Raw genomic sequence first — 6,039 nt, 5'->3', positions numbered from 1 at the left:
AGTTACCAGTCTAGCATTCAGATGGCACCGTATGAGGCTTTGTATGGTAGGCGGTGCTGGTCCCCTGTGGGATGGTTTGAGCCGGTGAGGCCCAATATTTGGGTACAGATTTGGTCCAGGATGCCCTGGATAAGGTGAAGGTGATTCAGGAGAGACTTCGTATAGCCCAGTCCAGGAAGAAGTGTTATGCGGACCGGAAGGTTCGTGACTTGGCATTTATGGTTGGTGAGCGGGTCTTGCTTCGGGTATCACCTATGAAGGGTGTCATGAGGTTTGGGAAGAAGGGCAAGCTGAGCTCGAGGTTCATTGATCCTTTTGAGATATTGCGGCGCATTGGGGAGGTTGCTTATAAGTTTGCCTTGCCTCCCAGCCTAGCAAGAGTTCATCCGGTATTCCATGTTTCTATGCTCCGGAAGTATCACGGTGATCCGGCTCATGTATTGGATTTCAACTCAGTCCAATTGGACAAGGATTTATCTTATGTTGAGGAGCCAGAATCCATATTGGACAGGCAGGTCAGAAAGCTCTGGTCAAAGAATATTGCTTCAGTAAAGGTCCAGTGGAGGGGTCATCTGGTCGAGGAGGCGACTTGGGAGACCGAGCAGGATATGCGCAGCCAGTACCCTCATCTTTTCACAGTTTCAGGTATGTCTTTATACTCGTTCGAGGACGAACAATTATTTTAAGAGGGGGAGGATGTAACGACCCGGCCGGTCATTTTGAGAATTAGAGCCCCAATCCCCTAATATATGTTTTCCCCATAATTTTTTCTACTTTTGGGACTTGCCGGAGTGATTGGTTATGGAATTCAGAGAGTTTTGGGATAATTAGTCCCTAGTTGTGAGTTTAAACCTAAGAGATTGGACCATAGTCGGAACTGTGTGAAGACGGATCCGGAATAGAATTCAGTCGACTCTGTTAGCTCCGTTGAGTGATTTTGGGGTTAAGAGCGCGTCCAAAATGTGTTTTGGAGGTCTGTAGTAGATTTAGGCTTGAATTGGCGAAAGTTAGTTTTTCGGCGATTTCGGCCGATAGTGAAAATTTTGATATCGAGCTCGGAATGGAATTCCGAAAGTGGTTGTAGGTTCGTAATGTCATTTGTGACCTGTGTGAAAAATTTTAGGTCATTCGGACTAGATTTGATGTGGTTCGGCATCGTTTTGTAGAATTTGGAAAATTTTAAATTCTTAGGCTTGAATCCGTGCTTAATTCATGATTTTGGTGTTGTTCGACGTGGTTTGAAGGCTCGACTAAGTTTGTATGGTATTTTAGGATTGGTTGGTATGTTTGGTTGAGGTCTCGGGGGCCTCGGGTTTGTTTCGGATACTTAATGGAATGAACTTGGACTCAGAGGAATTTTTGGAGTTACTGGTTCTGGTGTTTTTGCACCTGCGGTGGGGAGTCCGTAGGTGCGGCCTCGCAGAAGTGAGGATGGGATCGCAGGTGAGCTTTTAGTCCAGGGAGTCAGTGGTCGCATATGCGACGAGTGAGCCGCAGGAGCAAAGCCGCATCTGCGGAAGGGCAGTCGCAGATGCGGAGGTGTGAAGGACCCAAGGTTCCGCAGAAGCGGACGATTGAGCGCAGAAGCTCATCCACAGGTGCGGACTCATGCGCGCAGGTGTGGACCCAGCCCAAGTATGTGGACTTCACACCTGCGATGGATTGTCCGCAGGTGCAATCCTAGGTCCGCAGGTGCAAAAATCGCTGGGCAGAAAAGAGGATTTTGAGGGTTTGAAATTTCATAACACAAAATTCGATTTAGAGCTCGGTGGGAGACGATTTCTCGAGGGATTTTGAAGGAGAACTATTGGGTAACAAATTCTAACTCTATTTTGATCATAATACATTTATCTATTATTGTTTTCCTCGTCTAATTAAGGAAATTGAAGGTAGAAGTTTGGAAATGGGGGAAAAGGGTTCCCCAATTGAAAATCCAATATTTGAATGGGAATTTGACGTCGGATTTAGATGATTTTTGTTTGAGTGAACTCGTGAGTGAATGGGTGTTCATAATTTATAATTTTTACCCGATTCCGAGACGTGGGCCCGGGGAGACTTTTTGGGCGTTTTTCCTAAATTCACGCTTTAGCTTCGAATTAATTAGCTAAATTAGTTACTTGTAATTATATTTACATTATGTAATTTATTTGAATAGATTCGGGCCATTTGGAGTCGGATACTCGTGGCAAGAACGTGTTATCGAGGTGATTTGAGCGGTTCGAGGTAAGTGGCTTGCCTAACCTTGTGTTGGGGACTTTCCTTTAAGATGTTTGATATTAATTGATCTGTGGGCGTCGTGTACGTGAGGTGACGAGTACGTACATGGGCTATTATTGCAAAAATCCCATTTTTCCCTTCTAAATCATAAATTATGTTCCTTATTAAATTGCACTAATACGTTTAATTGTTAAACTTAGACTAGAGAAGTATGCTTACGTGTTTCAACTGCCTATTTGACATTCTGTGTGCCATGCTTAGTTAAGTCCCTACTTTCCTTATATGTGTTCAGTATAAACTGTATAACACGATGCCATACCTGTCATTTTATCTTGCATTGCATATTTAAATTGGGACTACGGACGTATTCCGGGAGATCCCCCAACACTGCATATTAGATCTCCCCCCCCCCAGCACTGCATATTTACTTTGGGACTACGGACGTATTTTGGGAGATCCCCCAGCACTGCATATTTACTTTGGGACTACGGACGTATTCCGGAAGATCCCCATGTACTGTATATTCATTCGGAACTACAGGACGGTATCCCGGGAGATTCCCCATTGTGTTTACTTTGTTCTGAGCTGAGGGATCCCTTAACTGTTAAATTTTCGAGAATTTCGTTAACTATGTTATCGTAAATCTTACTTATATCTTTTACTGTTTAATTTATTATATTTACTCCGGTAGGGCCTTGACCTGACCTCGTCACTACTCGACCGAGGTTAGGCTTGGCACTTACTGGGTACCATTGTGGTGTACTCATGCCCTTTCCTGCACATGTTTTCGTGTGCAGATCTAGGTACGAGCTATCAGCCTTGGGGTTAGTGCGTGCTGCTGATTCTAGGAGACTTCAAGGTACTTCTGCTTGCGTCCGCAGATCTTTAGAGTCCCCTTCTACTCCCTCATCTAGAGACTTTCTTTATTATCTTCAGACTTTTGTATAGAGGTACATAGATTATAGCAGCTTGTGACTTAGTGATATTCCGGGTTTTGGGAAATTATTTTGTATATGTTGTTTATCTTTAAGATGTTGTGTTTTATTTACATTTGTTTTTGTAATATTAGGCTTACCTAGTCGTAAAGTCTAGGTGCCATCACGACACATTACGGAGGGTTAATTTGAGTCGTGACATGCAAGATGATGCCCGAGTTCGACGAATGCCAGCTTCACCAAATTCCCCGAGTACAGATTGCTGAGGCAGACGGCCTTGCTAGATTGGTCGCACTCACCAAAAGCATCACAACCGGAGACAAGAACGCAGTCCACCTCCTCAACTCATCGCTTGATCAAATTGAGGTAAGAACCATAAGCTTAACTTGGGACTGGTGCAATCGTATTATTACATATTTACAGGACGGCACACTCCCAGATGATAAAAAGAAGCCAAGAAACTGAGAATGCAAGTGGCCAGATACAGTATCATACACAACGGCCTATATAAGAGAACTTACGGTGGCCCTCTGAAAAAATGCCTGGGCCCAAACCAGACGCGGCGCATCCTTGAATAGCTCCACAAAGGCCATTGTGGAGCTCACTCCGGCAATCGGACTCTGGTCAGATGCCTCATACGGGCAAGATACTACTGGCCCACCATGAAAAAACAACCTGCAGCCTTCGTGAAAAAATGCGAGCAATGCCAAAAGTACGCCCCGATAATTCACCAAGCGGACGAACACCTCCACTCGGTCACCTCACCTTGGCCGTTCATCAAATTGGGAATGGACATTATGGTCCCCCTCCCGGTAGGGTGAGGTAACGTACGATTCCTTTTGGTTTTAATTGATATGCAGCGCCATACCAGGCATTCTGCTCGAGCAGGTCTACACCTCCGTCCCCATCATCCTCGTCGACCTCTGGCGTAACGGGGTCATAACTGCAAGTGACTCGAGCTTCGCGAGCCTTAACACGATCATCTTCGAGGGCGGCCTCAAAAAAAGATCCTGCCGCATGCAAATCTCGAAACACGTCTAACTGCGCCTCGACATGAATCCACTCCTCGTACAACTTTCGAGGAATATTTGGAAAATCTAAAGTATGGGAAGAGGACGGTTGCGCTAGTAATCGTTCTTTCTCGGCCACAAGAGCAACAACTCGGTCGTAGAGGCCAGAAATCTCTCTCTCCAACTCTCCAATCCTCCCATCAAGCCGCTCTTCTTTAAGCCTTGTCGTTTCCAAGTCATTCTCTCGCTCAGAATAGAGAGTCCGGATCACTACCTCAAGAGCCTCCGCCTTCCTCAAAGCCTCCGACCAAGTGAACTCCGCCTTCTCAAAATCCTCTACCTCCTCGTCGACCTCGCCACTTTGAGCATCTACTCTGAATTGACACTCCTCAAACTGGGGACGCAACGAAACCACCTAAGCTTGGAGATCGCTGCACTGGGCTTCGACCCCTTTGCTGACTTCGAGCTCTTCCTCTTTACCTCTCAACATCCCTTCAAGGACGTTGCATTTCTCAATGACCCTCACCAGCTCGTCGTCCTTCTCCTTCAATTCTTCACGAAGGGCATGCAAGTTGCCGCCCTCGCCAAAATGCCTGCGAATCTCCCGGTACTCAATATATTTTTGCTCCAACCTCTCAAATATTTTCTTACACCTCTACTCTCTTCAAGAACTTTCAATCTCTAGGATCATGGTCTGTAATCATAAGAAAAAGAAAATCAAAAATGAGAAATCCCTCACTAGCAAAGGCGACACACTGAACAAAAAACACTACAGTTAGAAAGACGAAGCCCTGAAATACTCACCCTGAGAGCAAGGCCGGCTATGCTCCTCGACAGAGTGACATCGTCCAACTCTTTGAGGGTTTCATCTTCCACTTCGGAGCAAAGAGGGCCGAGGACCGAGACTACATTCTCCATATTTTTCAACAAATAACGATCCATGGGGATCGCAATGGTTCTCGTAGACCCCTCCAACCTCACCTCAAGTTGGGTAAACCCCTCCTTCATCATCCTCAGTTCAGCGGCATTAACGTCCGAGCCCGTTTCATAACTATCTTCGGCAACGCCTTTATCTCTCCCATTAGCCTACAAGGGAGTATCACCGGCTGGCTGCGAAGTCGACGGCCCCTCCTGCAGCAAAGAATCAGAAGCCCTCGCAGCTGGCCCTTCAGCCCCCGTCATCACAGAAGGGCAAGACACGTCTTCGTTAGCCTCCACCAATCTTAGAACCTTAGACGCCAGCTCGACGTCGTCTTCAAGGATAATGGTCGTCATCTCACGAAGAATAAAATCATCCATCACAGAGTCCATGGCTCGGGCAACCTCCATGCCAAGGTATCCACTGACCTCCTCTTACGAGCACCAAACCCCCGTCACTTGGCAACGATTCCTCCACTTAATCCACAAGGAAGTACAAAGGGGAACCCGGAGGTTCCGCTGCCGAAGTATCCGTATATAGAGAAGAAACTGATGCTGAAGCACCAGCAGTGGATCAGAGGAACGAGCAGGCTCAGTCGCGGTTGTAGAAGGGGTAGAAGTCGAAGAGGTAGCAATTTTCCTCTTACGGAATGCAGGTGGGGGATCTCTCGGCCTCCACGAAGGCCCTTGGGCTGGAGTTGAGAGAAGCGCAAAAGAAAAGGTCAACCATAGTGAACCACAAAAGGTGAGTAACCAAGAAGCCAAAGAAAAGAAACTCACCGATTGAGGAAGGAGCAGGCCCAAACTTCTTGAGAAATCCCGGCCACTCACAAATCCTCGCGATGTGAGGGAGGAGCCGGCAGACCCAATCAGAAATGTCCCCGACCAAAGAAGTGGGCGAAGTCTTGGTTGCAAAAGAAAGGAGCAAGAGATCAGAACCCGTGACTAAGCAAAGTAAA

This window comes from Nicotiana tomentosiformis, chromosome 5 (genome assembly GCF_000390325.3).
Source record: "Nicotiana tomentosiformis chromosome 5, ASM39032v3, whole genome shotgun sequence".
NCBI classification, from domain to species: domain Eukaryota; kingdom Viridiplantae; phylum Streptophyta; class Magnoliopsida; order Solanales; family Solanaceae; genus Nicotiana; species Nicotiana tomentosiformis.
The sequence above is the reverse complement of the archived record's forward strand: the minus strand, read 5'-3'. Positions refer to the sequence as shown.